Below are 14,541 nucleotides of genomic sequence, written 5' to 3' on the forward strand. Positions count from 1 at the left end.
GGTTCATGAGTTCAAGCCCCTGCATTGGGCTCTGTGCTGTCAGGGCAGAGCCTGCTTCAGATGCTCTGTCTTCCTTTCTCTCTGCCCCTCCCACACGCTTTCTCTCTCTCAAAAATAAAATAAAAAGTATTAAAAACCACATCCATTGCTTGTGTACTGCATGAAGAGTACGCATAGCTACTGTTGATGACAATGCAGCTTTGTAAGGTCACACTTACCCCTATTTTAGAAGAGACTTAAAATACCTCCAAAGTTATGTAGCTAATAAATAGCAAACTAAGATTCCCTGATTTGGGTCCAGGGTGCTTTGGATTATATGCCACACTACCTCTCCCCTGGTGCTTGTTATCCCCATCAATTATTGCAAGTTAAAAAAAAAAGAAGAGGAGGGGCGCCTGGGTGGCGCAGTCAGTTAGGCCTCCGACTTCAGCCAGGTCACGATCTCGTGGTCCGTTAGTTCGAGCCCCACGTCAGGCTCTGGGCTGATGGCTCGGAGCCTAGAGCCTGTTTCCGATTCTGTGTCTCCCTCTCTCTCTCTGCCCCTCCCCTGTTCATGCTCTGTCTCTCTCTGTCCCAAAAATGAATAAAAACGTTGAAAAAAAAATAAAAAAAAGAAGAGGAAGAAGAAGAAGAAAGAAAACTTGCACTTTGAAATAAAATATAACATACATGCTTTTCATGAACTCAGAATGAATCCTTTATAGAAACTGCAGTTAAAATTATTAGCCTGTATTCATTCTTGCATTCATCCACTCACATATGTACTTATCTAAATGTATACCAGATAGTCTGCTGTCCATAGAAATATTTAGGCAGCATCAGCATATTAGATCCAATAATCAATAATATGTTTTCTGAGTTTCCTTTGAGGGGCAAAACATATACAATGTTACCTTGAAAGCTTCAAAAGTAGAGTATTATTTACATGGCTCTATGCATATATTGTATTTTTCAACTGATTTAATTCATTAAGAAAGTTTTATTGAATTTTTAATGTGCATTAGACATCTTTTAAGCATTAAAGACACAGTGATAAAATCTATTTCCTTGCCCTCACCCAGTTTTTATTCTGGTGAGAAAAGAAATAAATTATACATGTATGATATCAATAAATAATATATTATAATAAGTGAGGGGTACCTGGGTGCCTCAGTTGGTTAAGCATCTAACTCTTGATCTCAGCCCAGGTCATGCTCCCACGATAGTGGGATTGAGCCCCACATCAGGCTCCTGCTTGGGATTCTCTTTCTCCCTCTCTCTCTGACCCTCTCCCACTTGCACTCACTCTCATTCACTCTCTATCTCTCTTAAAAGTAAATAAATAAACTAAAGAAAAATAAGTGAAGTACTTTTTTACTTATCAACATGCAATACATAATAATTGCACATAATAGTATTTGTAGACATGCATAATATTTTTATGCTACAGATAGCAATAAAAAGAAAGAGGTAGAAAATATGGTGACTTTCTTCCAAAAGCAAAATCTATTCAGAAATATTCAAATTTCTAGCTAAAACAAGAAAAATGCAAGTTTGTCTCTCATTATAAAAACCATAGACAGATTGCTGTTTCCTTTATTTCAGAGGCTCAGTAAAGTCAAACCCAGAATTCTGACAGCCTTAGGTTAGTTGAGATATAAGGAAGGTAGGGAAATTGAATTTTTAGCTTTTAAAAACTGTTAGTAAAATCAAGAAAAGGAGAAGGAACTTGGAATTGGGTATTGTCCTAAATTGTGTTCCACAGAATCAGACCTGGAAGTTTTGTTTGCAAGTGACTTATTGGGACTTTATAAAGATAAAAAAAAAATCTGCACAGTGAAGGAAACAATCAACAAAATTAAAAGGCAACTGACAGAATAGGAAAAGATTTTTGCAAATGACATATCTGATAAAAGGTTAGTCCAACATCTATAAAGAACTTATCAAAATCACCACCCAAAAAACAAATAATCCAGTTAAGAAAGGGGCAGAAGGGGCACCTGGGTGGCTCAGTCAGTTAAATGCCAGACTTCAGCTCAGGTCATGATCTCACTGTTTGTGGGTTCGAGTCCATGTCAGGCTCTGTGCTGACAGCTCAGAGACTGGAGCCTGCTTGCGTATCTGTGTCTCCCTCTTTCTCTGCCCTTCCCTGCTCACGCTCTGTCTCTTTCTCTCAAAAATAAATAAACATTTGGGGCGCCTGGGTGGCGCAGTCGGTTAAGCGTCCGACTTCAGCCAGGTCACGATCTCGCGGTCCGTGAGTTCGAGCCCCGCGTCAGGCTCTGGGCTGATGGCTCAGAGCCTGGAGCCTGTTTCCAATTCTGTGTCTCCCTCTCTCTCTGCCCCTCCCCCGTTCATGCTCTGTCTCTCTCTGTCCCAAAAATAAATAAACGTTGAAAAAAAAAATTAAAAAAAAAAAATAAATAAACATTAAAACAAAAGAAAAGAAATAGGCAGAAGACATGACTAGACATTTTTCTAAAGAGAACATAAAGACAGCTAACAGACACATGAAAAGATACTGAACATCAGTCATCATCAGGGAAATACAAATGAAAACTACAATAAGATATCACCTCACACCTGTCAGAATGGCTAAAACAACAACACAGGAAACAACAGATGTTGGCAAAGATGCAGAGGAAAGGGTAACCCTCTTACACTGTTGGTGGGAATGCAAACTAGTACAGCTGCTCTGGAAAATAGTATGGAGGCTCCTCAAAAAATTAAAACTAGAACTACGCTATGATTGCACTGAAATTGCACTGCTAGGTATTTACCCAAAGGATACAAAAATACTGATCTGAAAGGGTACATGCATCCCAATGTTTATATCAGCAATATCAATGATAGTGAAATTCTGGAAAGAGCCCAAATGTCCATCAATCAATCAATGAATCAATTTATATATTAAATATAATTATATATATATATATATATACATATATATATAATATATTTACATACATACTGGAATATTACTCAGCCATCAAAAAGAATGAAATCTTGCCATTTGCAACAATGTGGATGGAGCTAGAGTGTATTATGCTAAGTGAAACAAGTCAGTCAGAGAAAGAAAAATACCATATGATTTCACTCATACGTGGAATTTGAGAAACAAAACAGATGAACATAGGGGAAGTAGGAAAAAAGAAAGGGAAGCAAACCATAGGAGACTCTTAACTATAGAGAACAAACTGAAGGTTGCTGGAGTGGAGGTGGGTGGGGGATGGGCTAAATAGGTGATGGCATTAAGGAGGGCACTTGTTGGGATGAGCACTGGGCGTTATATGTAAGTGATAAATCACTAAATTCTACTCCTGAAACTAATATTACACTATATGCTAATTAACTAGATTTAATAAATAACCTAAATCAGCAACAACAAAAAAGTGATTTATTTACAGGACAATCTAATAGAGATAGCAGAGTGAAACGAAGAAGGGAAGAAAGCCAAGCAAAAGTACAACATAAAGTCTGGCACCCCAGTGCATGATTTTAACTCATCCCCACAAGGAAACTTTAGGATCAGTGGCAAGGTCACATTATTCTTCTGTTTGGGGCAGGACAGCAGAAATATTTATATTTCCATACCCATAGGTCATTGGTTCAGGGCAGCTTCCTAGAGAGTGTAATTGCACAAGTAATTCCCTTGCTCTATATCTAAGTTCTGACTGTGTAGGGGAAACCATCTGAAAAATAGACACAAGTGCTGGCCGTTGGAAACGTAAGTACCTGAAAATGGTACAGACATCCAAGGGGATACTGGCAGAGCACTGACATCATTTGCTACAGGTGCTGACTGAGCTAACCGACATTTCACTACAGGGAGTCAAAATTTGCAAACACAAAAAGTTAAGTAGTAGTAAAAGTAACAATACTAGTGATAACAATGTAGTTAAGAGTCAATACATTAATAAGTCATCTACATGGTAAAAAATTTCTGAGGATCACATTTGTTAGGTCGATTCTGATTTTATTCATTTATATTTGTACCCTGTCAGTTGTTAAATACATGATGTGGAATGTGGAAAAAAAATAAGTATAATCATTCTGAGAAACAGTATTTTACCCAGGGCTCTGATAGGATTATATGAGCAGAATAAAAAAAAAGATCTTGTTCTGGTTAACAAGTAGGATTGCTGTTTGGTCTTAAGAATGTGAATTGATTATTTTTAAATATGCCCAAATCTTTACATGTCTTTGATTTTATTCATGTTTTAGTGACTTTGGAAAATCCACTTAAGGAATTGCAAAACATATTTTGACTAAAAATTATTACCCTAAATTACATATCCTACCATTTGTTAAACTATAAGGAAAGTAAACTTGAAAATAAATCAGTAAGGAGATTGTAAATAACATATTTTCCCCATTAAAAGCTTAAGTTTTATAAAGCATTTTTTCTACTCTACCTTTAAAGATAATCACCAAAGATGTGTCTGATAAGTGAATGGATTCCATGTAAGAGGAGTGATTCTTATGATGGTAGAAATTAGCTACTTTATATAATCAGTTAATTTGTTCTCACTATTGACTTTTAAAGCCCTTTGAACAATTTTTAGTGTTGTCTTTCATCTTGTTAATCACGTTCACTTCAGATGAGAGAAGCAATCTAAAACAATCTACCCAAGCGGAAAATTGCTGTAGCACTCCTCTGAGCTGTGCTATATAACTCTGTAGACACTGGCTACCATCTTACTCTAAAGGAATATTTGCCAATGAAGATCTATGTCTAAAGCAAAATCCTTTACCTTTTGCATAGTTGCCTTTCATTGTGGACCTAATGTCAAATCACAAAATAAGTGACTGTTAACTCTGTTTTTTAAGTGAAAAGATGTATTATGTTAAGTGAAAAGATTAGAAAATTAATATTGATTTTTGAATGAAACAAATATCCATCAGTCTAAACCCTCATATAGAAATACTAGTGCTTAGTAGATCCTTTGCTTCACTTTTTAAAAACACTGCTCCCATTACCTTCCAAGAAGCATTAAGCAACTTTACAAATAAGAGTGATATTTATATGTGTTTAAGTAAAATTTTATTTAGGAAGTTTTACTAGGTATTAGAGCTGCTTTCCTTTTTTTCTGCTCATCACTCACTAAATATGACACTTTCTCACTAACTTTACATAAATAACTAAACTACATCCATTTTTTCAGTTATTTCTTTAATAATTATAATTATGGCAATGTTTATGGAATAGGATCACTTAAAAAGAATATCTCACATAACAAGGTTTGAAGTATTTTATAAACAAATGTGAAAATGCAATTACATTTCCATGATGATTGTCTCCCAACCTTATTTATGTGTGTGCATTAGCAATATTTCACCTTGTGCCTTCCATCAATTGTTGGATATATTCAGAAGTTATGACATAATGATTGGTGATTATGAGTTCTAATTTGAGCTCTGTTTGAAATAATTTAAATTTGGCAATCTAGCAATAACTCAAAATGACTGAATGTTTTATTTTGGTCATTGAAAAATATAATCAAATGTCATTTAAATAATTTCTGAGTATTTTTTTTCTTTTACTTACCAGTTATCATTGAGGTAAATGGTAAAGAGTCTGCTTAATTGCACTTTGAAAACTGTGTTAGAAAGTGGAGACACCTAGTGTTTCTGGAACATTGCAATAAAACTTACCATAAGCTTATTATGCTCCTACTGTTTTAGGTCCTTTATATTCATTAGGTCATATAATCTTAATAACAACTCAAGTAGTCATGAGAGTTGGCTTCAAACAAGCTGAGATATAGAGAGTTAAGAAGGTCATGGCTAAGCGAAATTAGTCAGTCAGAGAAAGACAAATATCATATGACTTTACCAATGTGTGGAATTTAAGATACAAAACAGATGAACATAAGGGAAAGGAAGCAAAAATAATATAAAAACAGGGAGGGGGACAAAACATAAAAGACTCTTAAATGCAGAGAAAAAACGGGTTTCTGGAGGGGTTGTGGGTAGGGGGATGGGTTAATGGGTAAGAGCATTAAGGAGGACACTTGGGAGGAGCGCTGGGTGTTATATGTAGGGGATGAATCACTGGATTTTACTCCTAAAATCATTATTGCACTATACGCTAACTAACTTGGACATAAATTTAAAAAAATTAAAAAAGGCAATGGCTAGTACTGAATACCTACACAGACCCCTGCATTTAAATTATTTTACATAGGTACTTTTCTGCAGATCCTTCAAGTCTTATGTCTCTAAAGAGAAATAGAAATATATTTTAAAAAGCATGAACATGTTTGCTGGCAAAAAGTAAGGACCGGTCAACTCTGCTTCGGAAACCAGAACACTCCATAGAGGGTGTGGTACTTGAATTAACTTTGAACTGTCCATTGGTATTCAGTAGTAGCAAGTGGGTTGGGTCATTCCATGCAGGTGTAATAATAAGAGCAATTTCACAGAATTGACAGAATTAGACATTTTCAGTGAATTGTGAATAGTTCAGTAGAAAAGGAGCATGCTGTACGATTGGAAATACAAATAAAATAATACAAACAAGGCTGTAATATTCTGAGGAAACTCACACAACCAGAACCATCAATTATTTAGCTCAAATAAATTGCCAATGAGATTTCTCCTGAAAGTAAACCATATCTAAAATATTAATACTGTAGTCAATGCTGCTCTGATCTCTGGAGGGTTTTTTTCAGAGTGTACAAGAACTGATAGTTTTCAACTCCAACATAAAATTTCCATGCATCTTACTCAATATAACAGTCAGCAAATGTTCTATGGACCAACAAAACTCAACATAGTTTTCAATGTTCAAGGAAGCATATTAACTTAGTTGAACTCATGATCATAATTTTCAGAACATTAACAATTATAAGATATTTATTAATTTTTATTATTTTCAAAATCACCAAGAACCAGGTACCACAAGTTTAAGTCAAACAGTTGCTAGGCCTCCTGGAAACAATATATATTGTACTGATAGTGTAATAATATACTATTGCATGATAATGATGCCCAAAAGCGCTCACTTTAGAAAAAGTTAAATCACCTAGGCATACTATTTCTGTTACTTATCAAGCTTTCCAGAAAGGCCACATTTTGGCATAATTCTATTGGTAATAACAATTGAACAATACTTAAAAATGTAAGTATGCTATAGTAGCCAAAAATTATCAAAGATTATGATTGTCTAATATTGAACATTATAGAGCAAAACACAATTATATTGTTGACATAGGCAATGGAAATACTTTTGACAACATTGTTCCAATAGTATTACTAAGCCAAGCATAGTTCTATATGTACTAGAATTTTCATTCATTGAATACAAATATGAATCCAGTGAAATGAAATATAATATTTGCTGTCAGTAAGGCCATATTTAGGCATTTAACTACAACAGTGTGTCTCTTATCAGCCTAACCTCTTCTGTAAGACTATAAAACTACAAATTATAGAAAGAAACCTTTTTAACACATTTGAAAGCAAGTAGGACATGATTTTGATGCCTGAGAGAAGAACACAATGGAACAGCATCTTTAAAGTGTTGAAAGAAAAGTCTGCCAAATTTTAATTCATTATCAGGTGAAAATATTTGTTAATATTAAGACCAAACAAAGGTGTTAGAAGATAAAGAAGAACTCAGAGAATTTGACTGTTAGTTCTGGACTACAGGAAATACAAAAAGATATCCTTCAAACAGAGATAAGATAACACCAAATAGAAACTAAAAACCACTAAAAAGAACAAAAAGTATTCTGGAAATGGTATATATGTAGATAGATAGAAAAGACAATATTCTATTTTTTTTTTTTACTTCTTTAAAAGATCATTGAAAGCTTAAAGCAAGGATAATCACAATGTATTCAGAGTTTTGTAAATTAAGCAGAGGTATCAGCAGCAAAAGCACAAAAATTTGCTTTCCCAGTCCTGATGCCTTCATTCTAGGTCTCTTTATCTGAGGTCTTGGACAGAGGTCTTTCTCAGGTACATTCACTGAGACTTACTTATTGGGTACGAGAGGAAGAGGAGAAATCATGAAGATACTTTTCCCCACTCTGACTCAGTACCCAGTATTTTCCATGCCCAGCCTTTCCACGACAGCTCCATCCCAAAAATTCATCTAGTAGCTTCCAGAGTACCAGACTTTGTTCAGGCTCCCTCAACAGTGAGAAAATCCACAGGTCTGTGCTGAGCCACGTAGTTCCAGGGGAAGTTCTATAGGGGGAAATGTAACAGGGAGAATCAGAGCACTTTTTAGTCTCTTGCTTACAGCATCACAGTAAGTGATTAAAGGCTTAACTCTCATTTTTGACTTGCTTTAATCGGCTACTCCAACACCTGGGAGCTTAGCAATTTCTCCCTCAACCCTGGTGAGCTCCTGATACTAGGTGCATAGCAGAAAGGCAAAGATGAAATTTATTAACAGCATCAATACCTGGTGAGGATTTGTAGCAATGTGAATTCTTATATGTTGCTGGTAGATTGCAAGATTGTATCACCAGTTTAGAAAATGGTTTACAAGTTTTTATAATGGTAAACATTTACCTGTGTTACTAGAGAACCAACAGGTTCAGAATTCACATTTGGCTGCTTGAGGCTCAAAAGTCAATACTCTGGGGGTGCCTGGGTGGCTCAGTCGGTAGAACATCCAATTTCAGCCCAGGCCATGATCTGGTGGTTCACAAGTTTGAGCCCCCACGTTGGACTCTGTGCTGAAAGCTCGGAGCCTGGAGCCTGCTTCAGATTCTGTGCCTCCCTCTCTCTCTGCCTCTCCCCTGCTCACTCTCTGTCTCTGTCTCTGTCTCTCTCAAAAATAAAAGAAAACATTAAAAAAAATTGAACTCCATAAACAAGGGATGGTGGGAAAGGAAAGTACTTTATTTAGGAAGCTGGCAACCTGGGGAGATAGTGGACTAATGTCTCAAAGACTATCTTCCCTGTCCAAGGGAGGCCAAAGACTGCTTCCTGTCCAAAGGTAAAGGCGTGGCAAAAGGAAGGGGCTACATGTGGAAGAACCTGGTGCCCAGGCAGTTGGTCATATGCCAGCACGACCCTGAACAGATTTGCTGGCATCTGCTAGCATCTGCGGCAATAGTTTTCAAATGCAGTCAGGCCTTATCTTGTGGAAAAGTTTGGTTCTTCACTCCTCAAAGCCAGTGGCCTGCAAATCTCAAAGAAAGTGAGTTAGTTCTGCTACAGATCAAGGGACTTGAGTCAGCAAGCAAGATGTGCATAAGCTTGAAGCAAGTTAATCCTTCAGACCTGCTGGGGTGTTGTTATAGCTATACTCTGATCTAAAGATTACGTACCTAGGTATTTGCCCAAGAGAACTGAAAACACAATAATAAAAATGCTTGTACAAAAAGGTTTGTAGAAGCCTGAAACCAGGCAAAAAAAAAAAAAAAAGAAAAAAAAAAACCTTCAGATTTTTTATTGCTTGTATAAATAAATTGTGGTATACATGTAATGGAATACTGTTCAGCAATAAAAAGAATAGACTATTAATAATATGCAACTTGAAAAATCTTTTTAAAAATTATGCTGAGAAAAATTCAGACACCAAAGAATACATGATGTGATATTTAATTGACGTGCAGTTGTGGATCTGGCAAACATCATCTTTGGTGAATGAAATTAGAACATTATTTGCCTATGGTAAGTGAGGTCCAGATTGACAGGAAAGGCACAGAAAAAATTCTTTGGGATGATAAAAATATGCTTCATGTTCAGTTCCTGTGAATATATAAGGTCTGTGCAATTTATGTAAATTGAACTTTAATAACAAATAATTCCAGCTGTCAGTCACATCCCTTCACCTATGAAACTATATAGACCCTGTTTCTAAAAGATTCAAAGTAATATCTAAATATTTTATTTTCATTATAAAGAGGAATAACAATCTCCAAAAATTATATTCTTACCTATAAACTTCACAACTATTTGGCAATCTATTTAAACTTTTACATATGAGATACATTCTTAAGATAAATTTGTCTTAAAGATAAATTCCTCTCTGGAAATAATTTAGAAAATGAATTGTTCATGTAACTGTCAATTATAAAGGGAAACTACAGTATCAGGACTTTTCATGACCTTGACTGTTTTTAGATTTTTAATTTGCAACTGCTATTTTATAATATTTGGTGTATGTGCACCAAATTTTGTATTTTTTTTTATTGGTAAAATCCTTAGTATTGGCTCTTACTAGTCAGATCCCATTAGACATAACCTGTATGTATCCTAAGCCTGAAGCATCAATGTTAGAAATATAATCAATTAAGAACTAACTAAAAAGATTCAGTGATGCAAATTTCCTGATGACTGATTTATACTCCATTCAACAAAAACAAAGTAAAAATTTAAAGACAGGAAGAAGGTATTTGCTAGCTATTAGGTAACACCAGCATTTTGATTATTCAGGGGGAATTTGTACTGGACTGAAAATTGGTCTTCTTTACTTCTGAAGTATAAACAATCATTCTCACATATAGTATCTACATGTTTAACCCTTGACATCTGCATCTGAGATACGTGTGTGCGTGCGTGTGTGTGTGTGTGTGTGTGTGTGTGTGTGTCTTTTTTGTGTATGGGATTTGGCACATAAGTTTAGCTAACTAAAAACTGTATTTAATTCCATTTCTATTGCACTAACAGACTGGCTACAGCTGGCAGCAATTGCTTTTGAAAAGGACTCGAGAACATAGTATTTCAAATATAAATGTACACAAGGCAACAAGGAGTAAATAACTGCCTGACCCCACCCATACAGAAAGACTTTATTGTGAATATCAAAGAGAAATATGCTTTTTCTAAAATTCTCAGCGTTACCTCTACTGTTCATTAGTTAATTTTTATAGCATCTGTAAATTAATTAATGTTAATACTTGTTTAAAGCTTCATGCCAATAGATAATGTGTATATAACTTCAGTAAAAAATAAACATATTTTTTTTCATTAAAACTAAAATTTCCAACTCCCTTCCTTGGCTTATTTTGCAGAAATTGACAAGCCAAATCCACAATTTTTCTCCAAATATGAAGAAGCTAGAATAGACAGAATAAGTTTGAAAAAGAAGATAAAAGTTTAAGAATTCACACTAATTTATTTCAAGATTATTTTAAAGCCACTAATCGAGAAAAGGTAATATTAGTAAAAGATAAATAGGTAAATCAGTGGAATAAAATATAAATTTCAGGAATACTCCCAAAAATGGTCAATTGATTTTTTCTAATTAATAAACTTTTTCAAGATTGGCTCAACCTAAGAAAACCAATCAATGTAATACACCACATTAATAGAATGAGAGAAGAAAACAACAGATTGATTGTCTCAGTTGATGCAAAAAAGTACTTGACAAAATCCAACACCTTTTCAGGATAAAAACACTAAAACTACACAAACTAGGAGTTATAGGGAACTTTTTAACCTGATAAAAGCATCTTTAAAATCTCATAGATACACTATCAATAGTCTTAAATATATCATAACTGTTGACATTCTAATTTTGTTTCTAGTCATTGCTCTTAGGGAAAAGGATTATAAATACACAATTTTGATATAAGAATATTCACTATAGAATAAATTATAATAGCCAATAACTAGAAATACCTTTGATACATACCAATTGGAATTTCAGGAAAAAAATACATTAAAAATGGATTATAATAATCAATACAAATAATTTTCTCCAAAAATATACATTATGTTTATAATTCTGAGGTTAAAAAAATCAGTTTATAAAACATTAGGAAAAGAATGATACTATTCTGTCAAAAGTACATATATATACATATATATGTGTATATATAACCATATATATGGATATCTTATCTACTTATAGGATTATTATCTACATAAGCAGATATAGCAACCCTCTTCTTTTTGTTTAAGGATAAAATCATTGTTTGAAACATAGGTATACATATTATATAAGTAGGATACTGCATGTTGCTTGCAGCCAGTGTTGGTAGGGAAGTGACAGTCTAAGGGGATGGAAAGAGAGGCCAGCATTAAATTATAAATCTCAACAGTTAATCTATGCTACTAAGCATGGGTTTTTGTAAGGCAGCATATTTTAGGTTGTGATTGACAAGCTATTAGTTGGTTGTAAAGTCAATTTAGTAGATCATGGCCAATTTTACAAATATGTGATTACACAGAATAGGATAGAGTAGAGTAGAACAAAATAGACCGAATATCAGAGCGTTTACACTCAAATAGTTTACAAATTGATATAGATATATAAATGTGCACTAAATCATAAGGTAAAATATCTTAGCCATTGTGGGGGCAAAATAAAAAAAACATGGGAAAGTCATTGTTATATACTGGTTGCTACAAAAAAAAAAGTGCAAAAAGAGAGTAACATTTCATGGCATGTGAAAATAATAAGAAATTTTAAATTTGGGGTGCCTGCGTGACTCAGTCAGTTGAGCATCCAGTGCTTGATTTCAGCTCAGGTCATGATCCCAGGGTCATGGGATTGAGTCCCATATTGGGCTCTGCGTTGGGCTCCACACTGGGCATGGAGCCTGCTTGGGATTCTCTATCTCTGTCTCTGTCTCTGTCTCTGTCTCTGTCTCTGTCTCTCTCTTTTGCTTGCACGCACTCTCTCTCTAAAATAAAAAATAAAAAAGAACAAAAAAGAAATTCAAGCTTTAGTTTCCATAAATAAAGTTTTGTTGAAACACAGTGAGGCTCCTGTATTTACATATAGTCTATGACTGCTTTTGCATGACAACAGCCCACTTGTATTATTGCAAAAACAAATGCAAAACCTGTAAAACCTGAATATTTACTATGTTCTTTTGAAGAAAACCTTTCTTAAACCAGGGATTAGATGGTGAGTATGTAGCAGGAAAATGAAGGAAAAAGTAGAATAATAGTTTAGGAAGTCTCTATAAATATGTGTGGATTTACAAAATAATTAGACATCTATATTTGTGAGCCTTGTAACAACAGAAGGCAGCAAATTTTTAAAAGAAGAATTTGTTTATTACATTATAATACAAGTTTTTGGAATGTTAACGACTAATTTAAAATTTATAAACACAAAAGGATAAATTTCACAGTATATGTAAATGTATAGACAGCATTTATTTTTTGAACTAGTGCTATATTACAGAAATTGTGCTTAGAGAAGAAAATAGGACCTGCATCCCAATACATATTTAATATGTTGAAGCAATCAGTACTTTCCATTAATATTTACTCATAATTTGTAAATTTTGAAGATCTCCCAGGGACTCAATTACATATATGTGTATTTAAATATGAGGTTACTTCCCCTTAAAACCAATTTCATCTAATTTCAGATTTATTTTATTATCTTGTTTTATACAAATGACTGATTTCTTCTTACATGAAATAAAAATTACACACAGAAGTCTATGAGAAGGAGTTATACACCTATATTCACAATAAGACTTATTCCCTGAGAATTCCTCAGTAGCTGAAGAAAGTTATGTATTTTGAATAATCTGTATCGTGGCTTCCAAAATCTCAGTGACACCTTCCTTCTATTGCTGTTAACTGCTAGTTCTTTTGAAAGTCAAGATTGGTGTGGTCTTAAGTAGGAAACACATTTATTTTAAATCTGCTCTGGCTCTGCCTTTCCAGATTGTTGAGAAAGAGAAAGTCCAGGAATCCAGGCTCTGAGCAAAGATCACCTGCTTTCTGTGCACACACACAGGAAGCACGGCGGTGTCATGAGTTCTGGGTTGGGGGGCAGGAAGCTTTGTGTTCTACCCGCTGATCACCATACAGCTACTTGTAGCAATGTCTACACATTGTCTAATTTCTCAGGATCTTGTTTTCCTGATGTAAAATGAGATAACAGCAAGTGATCCATCTCTTTCAAACTTATTTTTGAGTTGACCACAAGAATACAAGCTTTATGTCTAACATACTTCATAAACAGATCAGAGAATGCTGTTTATTGACACCATAGTATATGGCACATGTGATAATGTCACATAAAGAAGTTTATGCACATTGTTACCTTATAATTTCCAAAACAGTATTAAATGAGTTGTGAAGCTCTGGTGGAAAGTTTTATAAGTATGAATGAAACAATTTTTAAAAGCAAATGAATGCACTGTGACAGGATTGAAAGGTAGGTTAACATATGTGAAAACAATGAACCTGAAAAATATAAATTTATTATTTTTAGACAAGAATAAAATTAGATGGACTTAATTAGGATTTTTTTCTATATTCATCTATGAGAATATAAACTTCACTGTAATTTCTTGGGTCTAATTAAAATGGAATATAACCATCCAGAATCCAAAGTAACAGTAATCTGAGCCAATTTTTTAAAGACATTTTTTCACACTATTTGTGACATTTAGAAGTCATGTCTTAGAATTTAAATTTAGAATATTAGCCATACAGGATAAATAATAGATTAGTAATAGACTTCCAAATCATAAAATGGTGTTTAAAAAATACTGGGTTTTTTATTCAGATTTTTACCTTTCAGTAATAAACTTAGGATTAAAAGGGCAAACATTAGCTTTTACATTTTAGAAAATTTGCTGCTTATTAGTCAAGAGGGGAAATACTGGCATATGTATATTT

Source organism: Leopardus geoffroyi, chromosome C1, assembly GCF_018350155.1.
Source record: "Leopardus geoffroyi isolate Oge1 chromosome C1, O.geoffroyi_Oge1_pat1.0, whole genome shotgun sequence".
Taxonomy (NCBI): domain Eukaryota; kingdom Metazoa; phylum Chordata; class Mammalia; order Carnivora; family Felidae; genus Leopardus; species Leopardus geoffroyi.